A 27,048-nucleotide genomic window follows, 5' to 3' on the forward strand; every position below is an offset into this window, starting at 1 on the left:
CATTGGCCAATTTATGTGTCAGTCAATCCACTGATTGGCTGCTTGTGTCAAAATATCCATGTGATGTCATTCATGTTAATGACTAGTACTACACAAACCATATGTGGTTTCCCTCAGCTCTGGTTGGCCACTAAGACTTGTCATGCCCAATGAAATTATATTTACTGTAAAATCCTGTGAGAAACACTCACATGAGGGCACGTAATAAAACACAATTTATTTTTCACATTGTTTAGATATTTACTCTGTAGGCAGTAGATACACTGATTTCAAAACACACTGCAATTAAAAGCATTTACACTCTTTGAATCTTCATATTATTCAGTCTGACAGTAAAGGCTACCAACAAATCAGGGACCGTATCATATACAAGTACAGTGAAAATAAATGTCTCATAAGGATGATTTTTAGGGGGTGGGGCGTTTTATACACGGATGTTATTCCCTGGATTTTATGGTATTTTTCCTACAGTTATCTTAAAACCAAATGCGTAGAAAGAATCAACATGTGGCCCTTTATGTTCTGACAAGAAAATCTTTTAATAAGTGGAAAATGTTTATTTCACTTTTATTTGGATGTGCTGATTATCAAAAAAAATAAAAATGGCCATAAGGCATGTGGTGTTTTGGCATTGTAGTTTTGTTTAACTGCATTACTCATATAAGAAGAGTATTTAGGCCTGTGTAGGTACGCTACTTCTTACCGGTTTTTGAGCAGCATGATCTTCTCGATAATTATTGCATCCCCAAGATCATTTATCTAACTCCGATGAGAATTTGTAACAATGACACAGATTTAGATTTTAATACTGGCTCTCTGCAGTCATCTATCTATTAGCTTGCCTATCCTTGGCCATATTGCCCTGGGCAATGGAAGCCTAATTGTTTACCAAAGGGTTGCGGCTCATTTGCTCCTGGAGATTGGGCCTAATTAACACTAACTTGTCTGAACACAGAGGCGTGCTGTCCACTCCGCTTTAATCTAATCTGTACTCTTTCAAAAATAATGAGATCATTTACACCTCATTAACGGGCAATGTAATGTCTCTGCATTAATCATAATGATTGCTTATCATTTCACTTTGCAATATTATCTCCTCTAATGAAACTGTTCACACAACTGCCAAGTGGGCCTTAATTGGTCGTGTAAAATCACAGAGTACCCGGCAGATTGTCACGACGTGTGAAGTTCTAATTTGCATCGACAGGAGGGGGAAATATGGGGGTGGGTGTCAGAGTGGGTGGGAGCTTGGTGAATGGCATCAAAAGGGGCAATGAGAAACCTGCGTTTGGAAAAGTATATGGGCGGTGGAGTGATGGGAGAATAGCAATGATTGGTGCGCACACACAATTTACATCAATTTTAACCTTTGCCCTCCATTTAGGATGACTCACCTTTTGCCAAATGATCTTCAGTCTGATCCCTGTTTTGGGCTACAACACTGTGACCAAGGTAGGTAACATCCATTTCTTGACCGCTTATTCCTCACAAGGATCGCGGGGGCTGCTGGCGCCTATCTCAGCTGGCTCTGGGCAGTAGGCGGGGGACACCCTGGCCTGGTTGCCAACCAATCGCAGGGCACACAGAGACGAACAACCATCCACACTCACACGCACACCTAGGGACAATTCGGAGCACCCAATTAACCTGCTATGCATGTCTTTGGAATGTGGGAGGAGACCGGAGTACACGGAGAAGACCCACGCAGGCATGGGGAGAACATGCAAACTCCACCCAGGAAGGTCCGAGAGGTAGGTAACATATTAACCCCAAAATCCAACTCTTGCACTGTAAACTGATCTCAGTTACTGTATTTTCACCCAGTTGGTCACCCCTTACAGGTCTGGTTCCCAGCGGGTAATAAAATGCTCAAAGCAGTTAGTACATATCAATTTCCAGCATATGAGCCACCTAAAGAGGCCATGCTTGACTGCAAGCGGCATCGTTGAGGCTGCTTGGTACTCTTCTGGCTTAGGAGGGCTTAGGTGTGGATGTCATTTGCTGCTCCTCCTTGGTCAGAGTGGTTGGCTACTAATTGTGGTTCTTGGTGAGATGAGCCATGGGGAGAAGTTTGCCCAAATTGAAATCTGAGTAGCGTGTCAGAGATTTGGGACGACTGCCATGAAGCAGTTATACGACACAACATGGAAAGGAATTGTAACTTTTGACTCATTTCATCAACCGCTGCCGACTGCCTGTGCCAAACTGGGACCATTTCTTCTTTATTTCATGTAATTGATTAGTAGATAGGGGTGTCAGAATAAGTGTGTTAATTTTGAGTTACTTTAAAGTTCCTTTAACGGCACTCTTTTTTTTTCTTTTTTTTTTAACACGCAATTAATGACCGCCCCTTATTTGGAAAACCAGGCACGTCCACGTCAAAATTTAGCAGAAATAAATTGAATAATTATGCATATGTTTGTGGAGACTGGAATCAAGTTGTATTTTACAATTTTAAAAAAGTACAGAATTTCACAAGTAACTTCATGTTAAAGATTAGATAGCTCTTAATATGAAAAGAAAAATAATTGAGCTGTCACCGTCTTACAAATGCAATTAAGCCATCTAGTGGCAGAGAAGTGGACAACACAAATCAATATCACACTCGATTTTTTTACAGTACAGTACATCTTTTTAATTTTAACTCAATTTTAGATGCAGCCATATTTGTGTTAGTTTGACACTTATTTCTACTTTTATGTTATAGAACAATATGTTTTTATTGTACATTTTATTGTACATATAGAACAGATATAAAATTTGTGATTAATCGTGAATTAACTATTGAAGTCATGCGATTAATTACGCTTAAAAATATAATCGCCTGACACCCCTAGTAGAAGATAGTATTTATTTATTTATTTATTTATTTATTTATTTATTTATTTATTATTATTACAGAAACCAAAACTGGTTAAATATTGGAGAAAATGTACATTTGTCCACCTTGGGGGAAAAAGAAAAATTGTGATTTCTTGGCCAATAATGAAGATGTGTTGAATCCAAGGGAAACTATACAAGGCACCAAGCCAATTTGCCGCCTTTGCAGTTTATGAAAGGCCCTTGTTAACATCCATTACGGAGCTGAAGCCAAACGCTTGGCCTGGCATCGCCACGTGCTGATATGATTTATTCTCTCCCCGAGGACCTTTCTAATGAACAGAGATGTATGATCAGCTGCCCTGTACATGTAACCTCTGTGTGCTCTGCGGCATGCCGTGCTGTAATATGATAAGTGTCTTGTCGATAGCTTGTATGATATGCTAATCATACTAAAACACTGTGCCGCAGGCGGTCCCCCTTGTTTATTTATGAAGGTTTGACCTGAGGGAGAGGAATAATCGGCTTTTCTCTGAACTCTCTAACCTCGGGAGCTGAGAGAACTGCCAATCACACACGGGTCCTATAATTCCTCAACCTTTTTTTCTCACTCACTCTGCGCCCTCTCGACCTATAGAGTAAAATGGCAAATTTATGAAAACTTCATTGCATGCGATTTTCCTTCCCAATGTCAAGTGCTCTAATCTTTAAATTAGAACTGACATAAACAAGTTGTTGGAAACTACTGCAGTCCAATGAATTAAGACATTCACACGTGTTGATCTGGCACACGCTGATCGCTGATGTTATTACAGAAATGTTTTTTTTTTGTTTTTTTTAAATATATTTTATTTATTTTTTTTCCAGATATTTGACATGAATATGGCTTAACTGCAACCACAATTTACTTACTGCAAGCATCTCATGCTTGACATCATCATTGCCCAATATTAAGCACCTCTGAAAAAAAAAAAAAAAAAAGGGCTCAATGAATGAATGAAATGACCATTGCAGAGGGTAACTACTGGTTGCTATTATTTATTTATTTATTTATTTATTTATTTATTTATTTATTTTAATACATACACAAGATACCCTTATAACCTGGGGCGTAAGCTTAGTTAACCAAATTCCCAAATAAATACATACCATTTTTTATTTTCTGATTTCTCCTCTTTTGATTTCAGAACATTACTTAAAAAAAAACGTGCAAATGTAAGTTGTGGTGGAATACAAAAAGTCCGAGCTCATGCTTTGCATCTGTGAGCTTCGGAACAAAGGTTTGTTTGTGTGCCTCAATCACTCTTAGTCATGAAAGCAGACACTTGAAAAAAAGTCCTTCTCTCTTTTTTTTTTTTTTTTTTTTTTTCAGGGAAACACTCTAAACCAACATCCTGGGTATAAATTTGCAAAACGCAATACAGGCCTGATTGTGTGTCGAGTGGATGTGGGGTGCATACGAATAGCCCATGTGCCCCTTCCTCTCTCCTCCTCTGCCTCCAAATAGTACAACTCTTTCTCCCCCTCCCCCGTCTTACTCAAGTAAGTATAAAATAACTCTCTGCAACTTAATTGTTTTCCTTGTTACAATACTGAATTCTAAACTCGTGTCACCTCCACCAGTAGGCCAGACACAAATGCGGACAAAAGTAATCATCTACACACAAACTATTTTCCATATGACACTAACCTGTTCTTTGTTCAAAAATGTGTAAAACGTACAATTATTTGTGTCTTGTCCTTTTTTGTTGTCATCTTCCCGTTTTGCTGTGCCAAATGGCAGCATAGTTACATGTACACAGTCTGCAGCGTTTGGCAATGTTGGGGAGAATGCGAATGGCTGGGAACAAGTGGAGTCTTGGCACTGTCACCAGGTCAGCTTGAAGCCCTCTCATAGCCCAGCCCTCAGGACCAGGTGTTCCCTGCATTCACATGATACGCTTATTCATAGACTGCCTCAACCGGAGTATTAAAACTGGAAATTTGCAAGTGAATGCTGATATAATCCTGGAAATATATGTCTCCATTAAAAAGTATCCCATTTAAAGGAACAAGACGGTCTTTGTGTGAGGCTTTATGTATATTTATCAAGGCACTAAAAGGGATTCAGCAGAGGGGGGGCTAAGGGAAGGGATAGGGGCTAGCAGGGCAGACTTTCCAACTGTTTACATGTTAATTTCAAACTTAACAGCCCTTGTCCTGGAACTATTTATACACCAAATGCAAATTGATTTTTTTTCTTTTTTAACTCCTTTTGTTCTGGTGTTTTCTGGACACTTGACTGTTGAGAAAAAATGCAAATGTACATGGATGGAAAGTTTTGAGAACTCTTGGATTTAAGTGGCTGGCTGCACATATTTTGTGCATTCGGTCTTTTATTACTGAGAACAGCAGCTTTTCCACTTTGTGTCTTTCAACTTTATCAAGTCTCAAGTCTTGCTTCTTTGGTTATAGAAATGATAATTGTTTGGATTATTGGGAGAATACAATGGTCCCTCCAATTGCTAATTATCATAGACATTTGTTGTGCCTGTGTAGATGTGTTTGGCGATGAGTGTGCTGCATGCTCCATATGCACAGATCTGCACACTATTTTCCAAGTGTGGCTTGGTGGCTTGGTCATGATGAAGTATTGACTCCATGGGAATATCTTTTTCATTTTTTTGTGCCGACGCAATCATCAGGGTTCATTCACTAAACGTTCGTCTAAGCACAGGTAGTCCTCTAGTTACGAACATTCGTAGATACGAACAAGGGCTGACTTGATGTCCATAAAAACCATATTCCGCTCGTAAATTAATATTTTTAAGTGTGTGCCACATCATACATTACGTTACAGCACTGCACTGTAGTTCCCCTCTCTGCCACAACCCCGCAGAGCAGCACCGCACCATTTGCGCATTTCAGCTACCTCTATGTCCGGCGATACACGGCACAGGAGCCACGGCGTCAGCACTCTTCATGCACCCAATACTGGCGAGACACTGTGAGCACATTTTGGATATTCATGAGAAGCAGCAAATATAATAACCCCGACTTGCCTGCAGCTCAATCAAATCGTATTACATCCCCTGTGCCAATAGTTAGACATTGTTCCAGAAGGCACACTTTAGTCTACTTTCAGCTACCAAATTGTCAGGGCGCATGTCAAAGGAAACAGCCATCATGGCTCAGGAAGATGAACGAAATTCCAAAAACAGTGGAATTGAGCCTTGCGTCGACATAAAAATCAGGTTTTTACGCTCGAGCACAGCTGCACTGTCTACAAATATAGAGCCCATTGTTTTTCGTTTTGGCCAATGTTGTGCAGAAATTGTTCAAATAAACAACACACATCACTTAAAGAACTATCTTTTCAGGGCTTGTTATTCCCATGTCAATAATGGTAACATCCTTTCAGTAAGACTGCATATGTTTGACCTTCCTCCAGATAAAGGAGAAAACAAGGCCTCTTCAAGTGAATAGGACACTAATTAATTATACAATCATTAAATTCATATATAATCAATCAATCAAGCCTTAGTGCAATACTTTTATGTTCTAAAGATGTTTGTTGAGTGGGTAAAACACTCAAGTATAAAGGAAAAGGAAAAAGTGTTTACTTGCTACAACCATTTTCATTCAAGTACAAGAGGCCTTCATTAAAACCATGTAACTATACACATAGCAATCTTCAAAATTGTGCTATGGTTTATGGATGCTCTGGGTTTCAGAGATGTTTTTCTATTAATCAAGCTCCATATTTAAACAAAAAAAAAAACCATGAATATGCATTACATGTTGTCAGTGAAATCTCTCTGTGTAATTATGATGCTAATATCGCCACTCCAAACAAAGAACATTTCCAAATCCCCTGGTTTACAAAAGAGGGAAAGTACAGAAGCATTATGCTCACTGCAAGACTGGGGCAGAGGGCAATGCCGACAAAGAGGTTGCATCACTCTGCTAACATGATCACCTGAATTGTGCATGTTCCATTGTGCTAAAATATCATAAATTGGCACATCAACATACCACCCCCTCTTCAGCATGGACCAAAATGATTATTTATGTGGCTGCAAAGAGACAATTAGTCATATTCACATGCTGAAATTAATTGGCAGACATACGGGGGATGAAGAGGGAGAACAAAGACAGCTTTGTCTCACTTCTTTTCCATCTGACAGGGATAATTAAATATATGAAATAGGAATTCCTCACTAGGGGTCCTGTTGACAATGTTATTTTGTGTCTTGTTTGCCTTTTTCTCTCTTTTGTGCTCCTATTCAAGCTAATGTGGACCTTGCTTTTTTTTTTTTTTCCCTGAGAGCTAAAATCATTCATTTTTGCTTTTTCCACTGCTCCCCTTTCCATGACCACTGATACCTGTGGTAAACGTAAAATTTTATCTGCATTGTAGCTCTATAACATTGGTTTTTAACCTGGGTTCGATTTAATCCCAGGGATACGGTGAGTCAGTCTCAGCGGTTGAGCCGAGATCAAGACACATCCCACTCAAATGATTCATGATGATATACCCTGCTTGGCCGTCATTGGTTGCCTGTGATCACACTACATTGCATGGCTTATCTGTGCTGCAGGGAATTTGGTGCACTCAGTAGTTGACTTGTGGCTGTTGTGATGGTACGTCGTGCGATTTCTTTATTATAATTTATAATATGTATTATGAACACATGATCATACTATGTCAGGCATAAAAAGAAAGAAGTCACACGAATATGTACAATATGAATTTACATGTATCACGAAATGTATGGCGTTCCACAGGGTTCAATTCTGGGGCCTCTGCTTTTGTCATTGTATCTGCTGCCCTTGGGTTCCACCTTAAGAAAACAGTTGTGATTATTTTAAAGTGTACTATATAGAAATAGTTGAGTATTGTGAACTGCATGATTTGCAATGCCAAGTTGAACAATTCCAGTTTAGCACAACTCGCTATCTAGCAAAACTAAAGGAACACTTCCTTAAGCTGTATGGAGATGGAAAATACAAGAACACAATACTTTCTGAATTCAAGGTGAAGAGAGTCATATTTGATGAAAAGCCTACAAAGGCTACTCTCTCTTTTCATCCATCCATCCATCCATCCATCCATCCATCCATCCATCCATCCATCCATCCATCCATCCATCCATCCATCCATCCATCCATTTTCTTAACCGCCTGTTCTGCACAAGGGTTCCGGGGTACTGGAGCCTATCCCAGCTGGCTTCGGGCAGTAGGCGGTGTACACCCTGAACTGGTTGCCAGCCAATTGCAGGGCACACAGAGACGAACCACCACTCGCACTCACAAGCACACCTAGGGACAATTTTGGAGCGCCCAATTAACCTGCCATGCATGTCTTTGGAATGTGGGAGGAGACCGGAGTACCCGGAGAAGACCCACACGGGCACGGGGAGAACATGCAAACTCCACCCTGGCCTCGAACTTGTGTCCTCCAGTACTGGGAGGGGGACGTGCTAACCAGACATCCACTGTGCCGCCCTCTCTGTTCATTTATTTATTTATTTATTTATTTATTTATTTATTTATTTATTTATTTATTTATTTATTTATTTATTTTTTATTTATTTATTTATTTATCATATTTTATTTGACTTGACTTTTCAATAAAGAAGGGTTCGGTGAATGCAAAACTGGTGGAGTTCAGTACTTCTGACAAGGTTAAGAACCACTCTATAAATCTAAAAATGTAATTATTTACGTACCTGGCACACTAGGGTCCATCCCTTTAAACTCCAACCAATCACAGGCCAACTCATCATCTACAGCTAAGAGGATTAAATCAAAATTGTAATTGTATATTTTGCATTACTTTTGCATTTTTTGTTTTATTATTCAGTCTAAAATCAAATCAGTTTTTTTTTTCAATTACAATATTAATGATTGTCTGTGTTTGCCCTGTGATTGGCTAGCAACCAATTCAGGGTGTACTCCACCTACTGCTTGAAGACAGCTGGGATAGTCTCCAGCACACCCTCGACCCTCATAAACGCTTCAGATAATGGATGGCGAGCTGGATGGATGGATGGATGAACAGACGGATGGATATTAAAGCTCTACAAATCTATGCTCTATCATTGGTTCCCTTTCGGTCATGTGAAACCCCTTCCCAGCATCACAGAGGAACATCCGATCAAAGAACATTGTGGTTAGAGTGGAATTATGGGTTATGTCACCTTTCACCACAAAAGTAGAATGGGGCCTCTTCATCGTGCTCCCTTTACATGAGAAACCGCCGCTGTCATGTTTCTCACAACTGAGAAAACGCCACGTGCCACGTCACAGTAATAAGTTAAGTATTGAAATAGGCTCATTTAATTATAAACATAACAGGATACACAACTTACTAAAAGTGCTTTTTTTGTTGTTGAAATGTATGATATGCTACTCTTTGAATTATTTTTTATGCATATGCAACTTTCACTTCTTGTTATGTGTTTAATTTTCTACAAATAACAGAAATCATAGTTGAATTAAAAACAAATTAAATAATATGCTGCTATAGCTTAATAATTAAACTTGCAAATACTAATCAAGAATTTAGGCTACCAATTTTGAACTCAGAAGATAGATACTCTAACGTTTGTTGCTTTCTAACCTCTAACTTGTTCACATGAAGAGCCTTGTTGTGTCTAATGTTTACCACATTTGTTCTTGAGTGTACATCTAATTGCCCAATGCTATTTGATGGTGCCAGTGTTCCCAGATCTCAGCAGCCTCCAGGCCTATACAGGCACGGAGAATCCTCTCAAACACTGGGGTAGTACAGTAATAGCTGGACCATCAGGGAGCCAGATGAAAGGGCTGGGAAATGGTGCCAGAATCCCCGAAAGGATTCCCGTGTTGTGCAAAGTGTTTCACCCCTCTGATAAGCTCTGTTGTCCTATGGTCGTTTTCACAAAAGCAGTTAATTCGCTCATTCATTTTGTACCACTCATCCTGTTGGCGGCCGCTGTTGAGATTAAGCCTATCCCAACTGAATTTTGGTGAGGGTGGTATTCTGCCATGATAGATCACCCATCAATTGCTTTACTTTTGTCAAGTAGAATAACATATTTAATTTAAGCAATAATTGAATCTTTTTTTTTCATTAGAGAGTTCTCTTCTACTAATTATTTTCAAACCTTCAGTCATTGGTGCCAATAGAAAAATAATTTATTTTTATACAGACTTAATCCTGGTTTATACTCCTGCGTTTGCTCTTTTGTTAATGATCTACGCCGGTCATGAATTTGAAGTACCGCGTAGCTCGTGGCCGGGTGCAGCGCACACGTCGACAATTCTCGCACGCCGTAGATGGCGGTACGTAGCATCGCTTGTGATTGGTCCATTCTATGGCGTACTCAGCTTTTCATCCACGTTTGGGGCCTTTCCACCCTGGTTTTTAACCACCTTTATGACTTAAAACCCAGAGACAAGAAAGACCACCACATATCGCTACTATTGTTATGATGACGACACACTGTTGTGTGTATTGATTGTAAAATTGGCAATGATGGAAACTGAATCTTCCAGACATCACACATTGCGGCACAACAAAAGTCAGAATTTGGATTCTGTCTCAGTTGTAATTTCACACGTTTTGAAAAAGACATGGTAAAAAAAATAGCCTACATCAAAAAGACGTACCACTCCAGAGGCGAGCGGCACCAAACCACCCAAAGTGGTTCAATCTGTTTACCCGAACGCAGAAGTACCCCCTTTATAGGATTATGTAATTGTGTGTTTAAAAAAAAAAGTGCTATTTTCCAGGTCTCCGATGCTAATTTTGGCTCGCAGATTGCGGTGCAAAACCACTTATTTCGAGCCTTGGACTAATAAAAACTGGCCTGGGCAAAAAGGATGGTACTCTTTGTTGATGGTACACTGTCACACAACCTTTAGAGGCAAACTCCGCATTGCATTGATTCCTGTAATTATCTATGAGATCCTTCGACTTGCCAAGAGGTATTTTGGCTAGCTGTCCCAAGTTTGAAGTGTGACTTCACCAAACTTCAGCTCCTTCCACAGATGTTGAATCAGATTTGTAGATCAGGCCTCAGAGAAAGCCACAGAAGAATCTGATGTTTTCGTCTGAGTCATTTTTGGTTATTTTTTTAGCTTTGGGTTTTCGATTTGTATCCTTTTTGGAGGACTCCTGACCTGTGGCCAAGACCATGCTTTCTTTCACTGAGCAGCACATTTCACAACAGAATGCCTCGATAGTCTTTCGATTTCATTGTAACCAGCACAGACTGAACTCCCAACGGTTCACAGTAGGTACAGTTTGTTTTTCTTTTGTATGCTGCAATTTTGATCTGTAAACATAGCAATGGTGTGACTTGCCAAAAAGCTCCGGTTTTGTCTCATCTATCCAAACAGCATCTCCCCAGAAGCATTGTGGCTTGTCAATATGCATTATAGCAAATTGGAATGCTGTCAATTACAAGTCATTTCAGTTAACTGCAGCCTGAGAAAGGAAAATTCAAACCTGATAATGAAAAATATAAAGTATATCCAATCAATCTGCATTTTGACTTTTTAAGGACATAGGAATAAAACAAGCAGACAGAATTTAGAATGTGTTTTTAATAGGTGACCTGTTATATAGCATACATGTTTTATATAAAGTTTCCACAGTAATTATTTGTGCTTTTTTTCTGCATCAATAATATGAAATGCCCGTACACATGCCAACTTTTTTTTTCTTTTCCATATTCAAACACTGTGAATCAAGCCTTTGTGCATGGTTGAAGTTATAAACAAGTGAGAAAGTTCATCGTTACGCTAGTCGTGGGGCACCTCACTAAAACGCTCCAGTGACAGAAAATGAAAAGCAGTAATTCCTCTTGTGAAGTGAAGTCTGACTTGTCAGAGTAAAGCACTTCCTATCCTTTTGTTCACATCTCAAAGGGAATTAAAGGGGAGAGCGTTAGATATGGCTGGTAATAAGACCACCGAGCTCTGGCCAGTTGAATGTCGGTATGGATAAAACCATGACAATTCAAGTAAAAATGAAAAACATCAAGATATTCGGTCAAAGTGCTTCACTGAAATCATGAGTTTAAATGCAGGTCAGAATGCGAATATGATCAAACCAGACATGATAAAAGACATCACAATAAATCTCACAACAGGCATGTAACACGTTTAAGTTTAAAAAGTAAAGTGCATACCTATTCAGATATTCTGTTCTGTACAGTGAACAAATAGGAAGCAGAGTGTTGGCTTGAGAGCTTCAGGGCGATGGTGGGTGCATGGAGATCAATGGGCTAATAAAACAAATCGATGGAATGAAACCACGGGAAAAAAAGTGAAGTCATTAATTTGCAGAGACAGGATGATCCCACCAACCACATGCATTGATTAGAAATGAGGTCTTTGGAGAACCTTCGGGGGGTATCATATTAGTAAAGGGACACAATGGATGAGGTGGGCGGGGGAAGGAGCTTTGTGCATTTACCAATGCAGGAAAATGGGTTAACTGCTGGATCAATGGTATCTCCATAACTCCACAAGAGCCCGGTGATGTGTTTGCTCTCCAATGCACTGTCAACACAATATAATGCAGGTGTGATTTTTTTTCTCTCTCGCTCCGCTTATTTGCACACTCAAATCAATGTTTTGCTTTTTTTTTTTTTCCAAGCAAAGTGTACTCAAGCATGATTATGATATTGAATACATCACTGAGTACAAAAATGTCTACAAATAAGGTTAAAGGTGAGGGCTAATGTTCCATTTTTATCAATGCCATTATTGTTAATCATGATTTTTAAATCAATATTATTGGGCTTAGTTATTATACACGGAGGCCTGTTATGTTGGACTGTGTGGGTTGAAGTAAATACATACTGTACACTCTCTATATGGTACTACTCAAATCAATCCACCAACCACAAAGGTGTCATGTTTGGTTAACAGGTTAAAATTCAGATTACACTGAGTCTGTTTCAAACAAGTTGTCTTTTTGCATGACTAAACTGGACAGCAACCCTTCTTATTTCGATCTTCAAAACCGAGAAGCTCGGCATCTCACAAGGGTCTGATGGGTCAGGGTTCTTCCAATCTGCAGACACAGCATAGCTTTTCTCCAGCCATTTGTGTGAACGAGAGAGAAGAAAAGAAGGTGATGGGAGATTGACGACTTAAATACTTCATCAATCAATGCTGCGGCCGATGTGTTGTTTGGTGATTGGTGGAGAATTCAGGCAATCCATCTTTCCGACCAGCAACTGGCATTCTGGATTCCCCTCATGTTCTCAATGTATTGCTTTTATTTTTTATTTCCAGGGTTAACCTGCGCTCTAGAAAGTGTGTGTGTGCGAGAGAGAGAGAGAGAGAGAGAGAGAGAGAGAGAGAGAGAGAGAGAGAGAGACCAAGCCCTTCACCTGTTATTAGAGTCTATTAGACGTTTGCTGCAGTACCTATGCTATATCAGTAAAACAACCACTTCACCGTAAGAATGCCCGGTGATCATACCAACATACTGTAAATATGCAAAAACAAATTATCAAAAATAATTACAATGAATTTATGAGATAAGATGAGATGGTAAAGGAATGTTGATAATTATTTAGAGTACCAGAGTGTGCATAATGTTCTATAGGTGATGGGGTAAATTGTGATTTCCTAGGAATATCATATAAACCCTAGTAAAGACAAGAACTCAAGAAGTTCAAGGAATGAGTAGATGTTGGATAAGTGATCGTTTGAAAATGTTAACACTGGCAGAGGTTGATAAAAGTGATGCATGCTGGTATTTATTTGTCTCCCAATCATTATGTGAAATCATTAACCAGTGTCTTGACAGAAATTATCATTAATTATTAATAATAAATGGTAATTTGAGCATTTTTTATTTATTTTTTTAATTCGGAAGTCTGTATCAAACTGATACCCCAATCATGCTAATCAATAGCCAAGAAGTAGCATTCAGTTTGAAAAAGCTTGTTGACCCCTGTTAGTAATTTTTATGACTTTTTTACTGCATGTTTGAAATACATGTTCAATGAATGAATGAATGAATGAATGAATGAATCAATCAATCAATCAATCAATCAATCAATCAATCAATCAATCAATCAATCAATCAATCAATCAATCAATCAATCAACAAGAACAATAATAATATACAGTAATATTGTTAAATCTGTAAATATATAAATAATAAAACTCATCACATAAATATCTGCCAAGTAAATGGTATAACCAGAAATTATGCTTTCTGATTTTCTAAAAGCTTGTTGCATTGTTGCGACAAGGTACATTCATTGTCCACAGGCCCAGAACTATTGTAGATTAGTTTCTCCTTTTAAAGATATCTTGAAAGTTGAGTTCATTTGCTTTAAGCAAAGCTGGGCAAATATGATAAATTCATGAAGTCCCTTCAATCCAAAACAAACAAACAAAATAAGGTCACAATATCACGTGTCGAATCATGGTCAGACAAATTCCGCTGTTATGTAATCTCTTGAATTTGAGTGTAGTGTATACATAAAGCAACCTGATTCCGGATGTTATAATTGTTCTGTATCTGCACTGAACACATCCCCATTTGTTCTTTTTTTTCCCCCTTCCATCTCAACATCGCAACCTCAGTAAAGTTATAGTAATGCCGAAGCCCCCGGGTTTTGTTTAATTAAAATACATCCTTTTTGTGCTCCCCTTGGAGTCCAGTGATAGAATAATTCTGCAACGGGTTTAGCTGTATTTAGCTCCTTGAGGAGTTGGCCAATGTTGTGTTAGGCAGCCAGTCACAGCTAAATCAACAAAACTCTGCAAAGAGGGAAGTCGAGAAAGAAGCAGTGAGGGAGTACCATTCGGGAGGGGGAAAAAAGGTCTGTGTGAGATGGGGGGGATCCCACATTGTGTAAATCCTCAGCTTTTCACTCTGGGCGGCATTTTCATGCTAAGCTCTGAGCTTGAACTGAAATCCTCTCACTTATCCTCAAATCCAAGATGAAATACTGTCAGATGTATTGTGATACAGGGAATTTGTTGAACGACTGACAGTCCAGGCATGAGAGGTGAATGAGTGACTGATACACAGAGTCAAGTGTGTGCCTGGTGGAGGAGGAGCTGAGCGGGCAGGAGATTTGTTTTGAATCATTGTTGGAACAATCTGTGTAAAGCAAAGCAATTACACCTGCTACATCTTACGTGAGTTTTTCTGTGAATCGCTGACTAAATATTTAGCAACTTAACCATTATTTTTGAGAAGTGCTTCATATCTTTGTTGCATGAAGTCGACAAATTTTGGCACCCGGTCTTTCAGCCTACGACGATAGGACTACACATTCTTCTACATGTCTACAAAAAAATAAAATAAAATAAAAGTAAACAGGCAAAAAAAACAGGACAAAAAATAGCACAATAGTTTGTGGACTGTTGAAAGCAAGATTGTCATTTTTGGGTCACTACTACAGCCTTATATTCATTTGCTATATCTTCACTTTCTATCAGGGATGTTCAATGCCACTTTTTTTTCAGACCGATTCTAGTACAAGTACCCAACTGTTGAGTAGTTACCCATACCGATACCAAGTGCCGATACCACTAGTATCTTTGATTCATTTAACTAAAGAAAATCATTAAAAAAAAAAATCCTTAAATTTGCATTAAATTAATGATAGTTCTATATTATCTTTTTTTCCATTTGTTCATAAAACACATTTTGTATAGAACACACAAAAACATGAATTGTAATAAATAAATAAATACAACTAATAATTCAGTGGCCAGAACAAGTCCCGATAAAAATATGAACTTGTACATCGCAATGGGCATCTGTCAGACATGTACTGATTATAAAATGGCCACTGTCGCGAGTACTGATACCTTGAAATAAGGCCTGGTATCAGCCCGATACCAATACCTGATATCGGTATTCACCCATCCCTACTTTCTATGAATAGCAAACTTTTATATATTTTTTTTCTTCATGACCCAAGTTTGAATAGAAGACACGGTGTTCCCATTGGAAATAAAAGCTATTAAAAGAATTGTAAACTATACTCACTTTTGAATATCATTGATGTGATTCTGCATACAAGTGTATGTAATTTTATGAGTATCCTGTGTGTGCTCCGAGGGTGTGGGGCAGCAATATTTGAAGGGTGTGCAGTCCCTTGATCTCCAAATGGCTCGAAGGCATAAGCAGGAAATGGAGTTGTGGCATTTTGTTTTGCATCAGTGCTTCTCTTTATTAGAGGAGGAGCGGAGTCGGCATAGAATAATAATTGGGAAATTGTAAGCTTGCTTTCATTATAATTAGCGAGATCACAGGAAGCAATAATCCAATTATTCTACTTAAAAGCAACTTTCCTCATCCCTGTGCAATGTGTTGTTGGGTGAACGCATTTACCGCACGAGGATCTGCCGGTAAAATTGCAAACTCTTACATGTGAACAGCAACATGCATCTGACATATGATCAGCATTTGACGCACACATAAACATATACTCACACATACCTCAACGACATACAAATAATTGAGTAAGATTTGCTGGTACATTAAGTTTAATGTGTTTGACATTCGGCAGGAGGAAATGCTCGGCAAATGGTGGAGTCGCTGGGCCACGTCTTCCCTCAATCAGGGCACTGCAGGGCTTCATTTTACAACCCAGATGCAAACGGAGACCCTGTCAAAGCTAATTAGTGCTGTTGCAAATGGATGCAGGTCATGGTTTGCAGCAGATTGGTCCACAGAGAGGTCACTGCGGGTCAAACCTGCACTATGGAATGATATAAACAATCATCTATAGACCACAGACTAATCAATCCCTTTTAACACTATACACTTCCTGGTTGGCTGCTCTCAGGGGTTAAGGGTCAACATACAAAAAAAGACAACTGAGCAAGTGGGTTTAAAATAGGAAACCATATGGTTACCCTTTTTTTTTTTCTTAATTCCAGTACTAGTTTTTTTGTTAAAATATGCATTATTTATTCTTAGTGTGTTTATTAGGTATCGACTTGTACTAATCTACCATATTAATTGCTATACATTTTTTAGTTTTACATAAGACAAAAAAACAAAAAACAAAAAACAGGTTAATACAACAACCATTTGTTATCTTACATCAGTATGATGTGCAATAAAGTGAGTAGATAGAATAGGACAGAGTGACTGGGGGTAAATGAGGGAGGGGGAGGAAGCTGGAAACCAATACAAGAGTCACTAGAGCCTTTTCTCATTATCATTTAGCCATCTTTTATGGCCCACCAGTCAGAGATGACGTTCCCATGACCCCAGACAATACACAAGCATATTCTTCAATCCTGCCCCGATGAAATTCCTGCAAATAAAACCTTTGTGCTTGGCAACAGCTAATTATTTGACAGATTGGTCCTCTTCAAGCTCAGGTTACAGTGTGAAGTAGCTCTGTTTTAGGCTCCTCCCACATAAACCAGGACTCGCCTTCTCTCCCTCCTCAGCCACAGTGCGGAGTGGGGCCACTTTTGAGAAAGTCCCAGAGGGCCTCATTCTTTTCAGGAGATTATGTATTTCAGCCCCCTTCTTTTCCCAACCATCTATCCATCCAAAATCAGGGACCGTGGAGTGTGTGTGTATGTGCGCTTGTGTGTGCACAGGCGGTGGTCTGTATGTCAGCAACAGCAGCTATTTCATGACTGTTTTCAAGCAGAAATATTTATTCTCACAAAATAAATGGAGTAAGAAGAAAAAGAGAAATCTCAAAACTGGAACATCTAAATACTGCTGATGTAAAAAGTGGACACATCCCTCTTAAGGTGCTACATTTTCATTATGGTAAAAAAAAAATAAATAAAAAAAAATAAATAAAAAAAATAAAATAAAAAAGAGACCAAGATAAACACTTAAAATTGAGCGGGGGCATTATACAAGGGGCTTATAAGAAATGAAAACATGCACATTAATTAGATGAGAAACTTGGTATGGGCTGGAGAGTGCCACAATTCTATCAGTCTATCAAGAGTCTTTTGGGCTTGTAAAACAGCAAAAACATTATTTTTTTTTTTTTGGTGTGGGGGGAATTAGTCACGGGGGCATTCAGTTGGTTTAGACGTTTACCAGTAGCTCCCTTGGCAGTACCTAATTTTTGTGACTGGACTTTCAAAAGAACATCAGAAAGTTGCAGCTCATTCAGAATGCTACAGCACGGGTTCTGACCAAAACAAAGAGATCAAAACATACCACACTGGCTCCCAGTCAGCTATAAATAGATTTCAAAATTCTGCAACTGTTCTATAAATCACTGAATGTTTTCGATACTGAATACATTTAAGAAATGCGGATTGAATATATAAACCCAGTAGTGCTCTGTGATCTGCAGACTTGGGATCAATTAGTGGAGCCCAGGATTCAAAGTAAACATGGTGAAGCTGCATTTAGCTGTTATGCTGCACACAAATTGAATAAGCTGCCAACAGAAGTGAAGTCAGACCAGAATGTAAATGCTTTTACGCTGATACCTTTGATGAAACATTTTTAAATCATGCCTTTTCTTTTAATTATTTGAGAGAACTACTGTACTCTTATTTCTTTATTTTTCTTAAATGTTTTTAACTTTTCTGTTAATGCGTTTAACCTCGTCAGTGTTAAAAAATATTTGTCTTTCTCTGCTTTGCTTCTCAATGTCACTGTTACGTTTGTGTATGAAATGTGCTATACAAATAAAACTGCCTTGCCTTATAAACAAAAATATAATCACTGATTTATAGCACATTTCATACACCACATTACTCAGGATGCTACACATAACTGTAACTAAAAGTCCAACATTTCCAGTTTAAGAGAATAAAAGCAAGGTAAAGAAAATAAAAAGCTGACTAAAATGACTGAAAGAGCAAACAAGTGGAAGAACGAGATTTTCCAAAACATAATTTCATATATATTCTTTGAATTATTATTATTTTAAATTTCCTTATGTTAAATGTTTTAAAGTTTGTTGAATAATGTTTTAAGATTGTTAGTTTGTAACCTATTTTCATTTACTTTTCCTCCTCTGAATGTTAACTACTGTTTCTTGATGCTTATGTGTTGTCTTTCCTTGTGTAAAGCACATTGAGTTGCCTTGTGTATGAAATGTGCTATACAAATAAACTTGCCTTGCCTTGCCTTGCCTTGAAGGACCTTAACCATAAGTATGGGAAAAAGAGCATACTTTTTAATATGGATTAAAAAATAATTTGGGTTTTTATTGTAGGTTTTGAATCTTTATGTATTCACATTATTCACTCTGATAGTAAATGATAACAGCAAATTGGAAGACGGTATTATAGACAAGTACAGGAAAAAAACAAAACAAAACAAAACTGCTTTTTAAAGGGTGATTTTACAGTGGTCACATTATACGGGTGATTTTACGGTAATTTCAAAACCTTATCCACCATGTGATCTATAATCAGCCTGACTAATAAAAAGAAAGGGAAAAAATTATACTCAAGAGAGGAGTAAAAAATAACAACTGAAATAATGTGGTTGTTCAAGTGTTCACACTGTGTTTAACTGGCTGTGTTTTGAATTTTAGCCAGACTGCAAAGGCCTGAAGGTTTTGAGCTAACACTGACGCTAACACTGACACGTGTTTGTTATGTTCTGAGGTTGGATCCCAAAAACGCAGACACAAATAAGAGTTTAACACTTTATTCGCATAACATCAAGTGGCGTGGAACTAACTTGACTTGACCAGAAACAATGAGAAGGCATCGAGGAAAAGAGGAGCAGGTGGCCATCTGAATAATCCGACAAAGCACACACTTCTCAGTTAGGCTTATATAGACAGTTAATCGATCAGAATGGTTGTGGCTAGACATGTGGGTAACAGGACTGACATGGAATTATCTGATTGGCTGTTGACCAGATAAAAAGATTAACGATTCCTGACATCACATAGCTCCTGACATCACATAGCTTAAGAGCAGTTGAAACTAGATGCCGATTACATCAGTTCAAAACAGACACTTGACCTCACGGTCATGACCCAAACATAACCCGTGCATCACCCAAACTTAACCCTGGCATGACCCAGTGATGACAGTATTTCAGCTGAAACTGTTCATAATTCCCTGCACCTTGATAAAGAGAAACAGCTTCAAAGCATGATGCTGCCAACACCATTCTTCACTGCAGCTGCAGTATGGTGTTCTTTTGGTAATAAGCGATACCGTGTTTGCGCCAAAAATACCTTTTGGAATTATGACCTAAAAGTTTATCCTTGGGTTCCTCAGACAAAAGAAATTTTCCTCATGCACTTACTCGTCAATTACTTTGTGGATAATATATAAGTCACCTTCGCCGTGTGTTGAAGCGTCCCCGCAAATGAGTTCTAAAATTGTATTGTATTATGTTGTATTTCAAACACTCATGTTGCCTGTTCCCTATTGGAGCCACCGACCTGCGCTGGGCTCTTAGTGCTTGGCTGAGATGGCCGACTACTGTGTTCACCTGGCATGAACCCAAGTGAGCACAGCCTGGAGTATTCATTGCTCTACCTGGGTGAAGGTCAAAGAGTCTAGCTCTTGCCTGCTGCATTCCCCAATGAGCAAACATATGGCAACAGAGCACCTTGAACGCAGACCTTCTTTTCCTGTGATGTCAGTGAAAAGACACAAAGGAGTCTATCAGAAGGAGGCTTGGATCTTTGCCAAACAACAATAACGAGTTGTAAACTATATAATAAAACTTGTGTAATCCAGTTAGTGTCACTTCCTTCCACCATCTTGTTTCTGTTTTAATAAATGAATTGTACAATGTCATGACTCAATTTTTTTAACATCCAAACCCATCTAATCGCTTCCATGTTTCCTCAGTGCTAAGCTCATTAGTGTGTAACCTAAACGCATGAAGAAAAAAAACAAAGACAACTGAGACGCAAAAAATCTTTGGATAATGGATACTTGCTGTTTTAGGACAGTAAAAATAAACTCTGTCTGCGGCTGAATCTGAATCTGCTGTAAACATTGGCCCAGACAAAATGTCTTTAACAAGTGTCCACCTAATAATCTTGTGCGATATGTGCAATCATTGTCTATCTATGAGACATTGCATATGTGCATTGTGCGCAAGTGGGGGCAAAATGATGACGTGTTGTGGACTTTGTAAATGGTGACACGGAAGTGACTCAAGTGGCAGAGACTCTCGTCCAGGTGGTAACTGGAAGGCCGACTTCATTAGCCTTAAAGAGGAAACAAAGGAAGATGCACTGAGAAAAAGTGCCATTGCTCATCTGCAAGGCCACCACCTGACACATTAGGAATCTGTATGCTCAATTAACCACTGGCAGGCTCATTTTTCCTCTGGCTCACTTGCTGGGGATCAGACAGAGAAGGCCAGCACAATCACACCGAATTAAAATGAGATTACTACAGGGTATGCTGCATGTATCTATTTCGGACATGCATATGATTTACACAAAATCTTATAAAGTATGTTGTTAGTCTGCTTCATAATTATTTAAAAATGTGTCTTTTATTTTAAAATTTTTTTGCAGAGTAAAATAAAGTTGCGCCAAGCATCAGACTGTCTTCTCGGGCGCAAACAGATAATTCTTACCTTCCCGTCAGCTTCTGTGAAAATGACAAAATATACAATGTGTGTGCGTGTGATACAAATCAACCTTTGATCAACGAGGTGAGACAGACACACAAGGACCCGGTTTAGGAGGACTCCATACAACACTTCACCACACTTGATAGGACTAACTTCTTTTTATTTGCACCCCCAGCCCGGCTATCCCCACCTCTCCCTCTCCCCCCACCTACCCTATGCCTTTCTTTTGAGATCTACCAAAGAGATGAAAAATGGCGTGCAGCTGGCCCAGCACTTCCTTCCTCTTGTCGGGGTCAGCAGTTCACTATGCTGATAGAGACCAACACACACCTCCATTAATAAGAGCTCTCCTGCACTCACACAGGTCGCTTTGCTGCATCGCTGGACAACCATCACATTTGTCTTCATTTAAAACTTGTACCTCTACATGTACTAGCATTCACACTAGAACTGTGTGCTTGTGGGATATTACTCTCTATATACATATCTCAGTTTGCAGGGTTAGGTTTAGGTTAGGTGGGTGACCGGGTTAACCGTCAGTCCAAAACAAAATGTGAACGTTCACATGTGTATATGTGCTGTGATCGAGGGGGGGGGGGGTCGTCTTTTTTCCCGACTTCGCAAGTAGAATTTCCGAGTTTAAGTGTGTATTCACTTCGTGGTTTGAACTCGGAAAAGTCAGAGTTCCGACCACCATCCTCGAATGCAGCATTAGTATGCTGTCTTTGTTCAGTCCGTGTCGGTGCATTGTTGCTTACTGTTGGTGTTACGTGTCGTATGTTGGATGTCTCGTTCTGTGGCCTAGCCACGTCTTGTAGCTTAGCCATATCTCACAGCCACGCCTAGCCATGTCAAGTGCCATCCCGTCGCATCCCGTTGAGGGCAGTCCAGTTCTGTTGAGTCCAGTCAGGTCACCGCTGCCATCTCACCTCCTTGTCTTGGTTTAAATAAGCATTTCACATTTACTTCCATCCCTGTCTTGTACTGTGCTTCCCTTCCATTTGGATCCACAATCTCTCACCACACCACCAACCCGTGACAACTAATGTCACACCCTTTAAAGGAACCCCAACTGTAATGACAAGTTTGCTCCATATGATTTATTTGGTTGTGAGATTCATTTTTTTTTTCAAAAAACATAATACATTTTGTAGAAACTTTATTTGTACGTATGCTGCCATTGTTGTTTATGTTGCAACGCATTCAGTGCGCAGTGACGTAGAATGACGGCTGGGTCTCTGCCGAGTATTGTGAAATGGGTATAAAGAAAGCGAGGTAAGCCTCGTAGTGTTCCTAAAGAAACACCATGCGATCGAGAGCACGGAGGGTGACTCTCCCTATCGCATGATTGTTTCTTTAGGAATACTACAAGGCTTACCTTGCTTTCTTTCTACCTGTTTTGCATTGCTCAGCAGAGAGCCAAGCATCATTCTACGTCACTATGCAGAAGGCGTTTGGCACGTAAACAACAATGCTGGCGCACGTAAAAATAAAGTTTTTACAAAATGTATTAAACTGGAAATGATTTTTGAAAAAAAAAAAAAGAATCTCACAGTTATATTCGTAACAACCAAATGAATCATATGGAGCAAACTTGTCGTTACAGTCGAGGTTCCTTTTAACTTTGGTTGCACTAAGTGAATTTTTTTTGCAAGGAATATGACTGAATGAATCCAGTATGATGTAAGCTTTGGTACCAGGCTGACTTGATTTGCAACAGAAGGCAGATTGATACGCTCACAAAGACACACAAATCATAAACTAATTGCTGCCATTATGAAGCTGCAGACTACAAGATCAGAAGCAGCTCAATGTATTTGTGTTTCTTTCTGCATGGATGTCTACGCGGGGGAGTTAGTGTATATTGGTCTGTGTGGATGAAGAGTAGCATTATCTGTCGATCTGAGGAGGGAGGAAAGTAGGGGGTAAGAGAAGGAAGAGGGAGGTGGCTGTGTGAGTAGAGAGGTTGCATGGGTAATGGTGGGCGTATGCAGTGTCTCCCTCCTGGAGACGAGCCCTGACCTTCTCATTTCATCCTCATTAGTATCTCATGTCAACAGAGCAGCCACTCCTTAATCATCTGCTATCATCCCAGGCCTGCATACACACAAACACCAAACACACAGTAACAGAATGACACAAATTCACATGAAAGGTTGATTTTACAGAAAGACAAATCTACCATTACTTCTTATGTAATACTCTACACACATTACACGTTCACGTCTTTGTGATTATTATTTTAAATTAGATTCTGTAAACCAAATAACAAATCCTTGACTTGCCATCATGGCAGAGGGTGGACTTGTGTGTCTGTGTCGCCCTCAGTGCCACAGTGGCCCCAACAGGGTCGAATGGAGCAGGGACTCTGGGTGCCAGTACAAATGAGCTCCATTCATTTCCTCACTTTGACATATGGTGGCCCATTGTCCTCGGCCACAGAAGCAGAAGCGATGCAATTTGTTGGTATGTCCTGTCATTTCACAAAATACCCATCCCACTGAGGTCCTGGCCAGCAAATGACAAGCAAGGGCAGAATGCTTTTTCATTGAAAACAACATACATATGTGCTACCAATGTGTACTGATCAAACCCACCCGCCATATGTAATGGAAGCATATTCATCTGTGTGCAAATATTTTTGAAGGAGTCTACAACAACAGAATACACAACATAAATCTTGCTGAAGATTAGAAGAGTATGTGTCAACCCGTTTATTTTTAATAATAGTCAATCCTTATTTACAGAATACAAATCATGATCTGGTTTGAATTTAGATCAATGGTAGCTTCCTTATTGCTTGACTATAGTTGTAAACACTATAGTTTGAAGAATACAGATAATCAAATAGTAGAGTAATGGTTAATAATAATATACAATCTTTCTCTGTACATATAAACAGTATAGGCCAAAATTTTGGACACACCTTGTCATGCAATGCATTTTCTTTATTATCATGACATGCATGATGATTTATTTATTTATTTATTTGTTTATTTATTTATTTGCACACTCTTGGCATTCCCTTAATGAGCTAGTCACCTGAAATGGTTTTCCAACAGTATTGAAGGAGTTCCCAGAGGTGAGAATGCCAAGAGTTTGCAAAGCAGTGATCAGAAAAAAAGGCCGAAGCCTGGACTTGAACTTGCGTCCTCAGTACTGGGAGGCAGATATTTACTGTATATACAGGCTATTACATTCAGGGTTGTAGCAAGGGCTGAAGCATCTGAGCACCATGAATAGAATACCATGATTACTGTAACTGGGCACACAAAATAGCAGAAAGGATGTTTAATGCAAACAAACTCATGTCATCCTTTTTGGAAGTAATTAAATTCATTGTGGAAAATCAACTCTTAACAACAGCTCAGCCATCTTTAGTTCCTGCTTTCACTATGCAGGAGCAAGTGTCTGTCAGCAGAGAGGAAGGGGTCATGTCTGAAGTTCCTAAAAAAGTTTTGACATGATGTGTGCAATATAAGTATGCAGCAGGAAGACGTTGCTGTCTAGACATGATTGCGTTGAGGCCAGACAGAGGAACATCTGATTACAAGAGTCATGCACAAAATAATGCTTCATAGTGTAGACAGGCACTTGGATGAGCTGGATCGAACAACATTGAACCCATGTCACGCATGAGTATGTGCGGATGGGCCTGAGTAAAACATTGTTGCTCCATGGTGTGGTGTCACTCAATAACCGCCGTGTCAGCTGAAAATTTGATTTGCATTGTTGGCACAGCATGTACAGCAACGACAACTCACTCTCACTCTTGCATCATGTGTCACAAGAATATGGGGAACAAATTCCAGAGAAGTAATCCACAGATGTCAGAAAGACCGTCTGAGGATCAATGACAGGTGTCGCTATTTCAGTGGGTGTAAAGAAACAAGCGGCCTTTGGAGAACAGTTAGGCCTAAGACTTGGATTTGTGGTCTCTTTTCTTGACAGTTTGAACTGAGTGAAATATAAGCTAAATGAGTAATAATGTGAAACTCTATTCATGGAAACAATCTGAACAGATTGCTTGAAGGTGGATTTGTTGCTGTGGTCACACAAAATATGCTAACCGTAAAATAATGGTTGTAGCAAAAATAATAAATGCCTCACTTCACTCCTGGACAGACAAACCTCCCTTCTTCTACCATGCTACGGTCACCAAGGTCCCTCTCCGACCCTGTCCCTAACCCCGTTTTTTCCTCCAAACCGCCTACCTCCACCCACCAACCTGTCAGAGACCCGCTTCCCATGTCCATCACCGGGTGATGGATGAGGTGGAAGGTCATCACCCCACTCTCCAGAGTTCACTGATCCCATCAGCCATGCAGACACCACAAAATAATAGTCAGGAAAATGATTAAAATCATACATTTAGAGAATTTGGCATAGTGGGACTTTTGTACCGTTGTGTGCATTTGTGGGACGGGACAAATGGGATGGGATGGGTCTTTTCCCAGCAAATTGTAGCAGCATCCCTCATTTGCATTAAAATCAGGCTGGTCGGCGGCTTGGAGCGCAGTACGTCCGAGTACATTGCAGAAACAGAAATAGACTCGCAGGGGTCCGTGCATGACATGATGGCAGGTAAACTGCATGATCTCCCCTTGCGGATGATGTGGTCAGTGGACAAGGAAATATCTGATTGTTAATAAGTAATCTTTCATGTGGAAAGAGGAGATGGTGCAACTTGCACCGTGTGAAAACTAGTGAGCATTTTGCGTAGCGGAAAGGATATAGATGCGCTGCATTTCACATTTCACTGAGGGGCAGCCGGGCAGCCCCGCCACATCAGGCGCTGGCTCTGGACGTGCTCCGGGTCTTCCCCGTGGATCGAGCTGAGGCGCCTGTCAGGACTCTGCATCGGTCACCCTTCGAAGGGACGACGGCGCCTAGCCTAGCTTAGCCTAGCCCAGCCTAGCCTAGCCTAGCGCGAATCCGGAGAGTTGGACATGCATCGCTGGGTCACCAATCCCACCCAGACCGGCAGTCTAGCCTGGTGCGAGTACAGACCCAAAGTCAGGATATCCATCCATCCATCCATCCATTTTCTTGACCGCTTATTCCTCACAAGGGTCGCGGGTGGTGCTGGAGCCTATCTCAGCTGGCTTTAGGAAGTAGGAGGGGTACACCCTGGCCTGGTTGCCAGCCAATTGCAGTGCACACAGAGACGAACAACCATCCACACTCACAAGCACACCTAGGGATAATTTGGAGCGCCCAATTAACCTGCCATGCATGTCTTTGGAATGTGGGAGGAGACCGGGGAAGACTCACGCAGGCACGGGGAGAACATGCAAACTCCATCCAGGAAGTCCAGAGCCTGGACTCGAATCCGAGTCCGCAGTACTGGGAGGTGGACGTGCTAACCAGTTATTCACCATGCCGCCCGAGTCAGGATATGGTAAGATTAAATACATTGTGCTTGCTTGCCATTCAAACGCAGCCTTTTGTTTGTTGTGAAGTTGGGAATAGTATGTTACGTTTGTGACATAAAAAGTTTAGTTTGTGCTTCTAGTGTTTTGCAGTTATTACCAATTATTTGTTTAGGTCATCCAGAGTTCACCCAGCCCCCACATCTGCTGAGAAACGGACCCACAATGACAATTCCTATGTTGCTGCATCTGCGCTTGTTTCACACACATATTACTGTATTTTTCTTCCAAAAGTAAAACATTAGATTAGCGCATCAATTGCTTTAAAACTACAGTAGG

General features: G+C 39.9%; 2 long non-coding RNA genes across 2 annotated transcripts in view; one reads left to right on the plus strand and one right to left on the minus strand.

The window, feature by feature from the left end:
* The window catches only part of LOC144022257 (uncharacterized), a 49,987-nt gene extending 45,217 nt beyond the window's left edge, over positions 1–4,770 (plus strand). Inside the window, exons 3-4 of the long non-coding RNA XR_013284295.1 lie at positions 1,385–1,452; positions 4,193–4,770. This is a non-coding gene — a long non-coding RNA (uncharacterized LOC144022257). The remainder of the gene's footprint in view (positions 1–1,384; positions 1,453–4,192) is intronic.
* LOC144022255 (uncharacterized) overlaps positions 1–27,048 on the minus strand; it is a 92,911-nt gene that overhangs the window by 23,535 nt on the left and 42,328 nt on the right. The gene's annotated exons all lie outside the window — the stretch shown is intronic.

This window comes from Festucalex cinctus, chromosome 7 (genome assembly GCF_051991245.1).
Source record: "Festucalex cinctus isolate MCC-2025b chromosome 7, RoL_Fcin_1.0, whole genome shotgun sequence".
Lineage (NCBI taxonomy): Eukaryota > Metazoa > Chordata > Actinopteri > Syngnathiformes > Syngnathidae > Festucalex > Festucalex cinctus.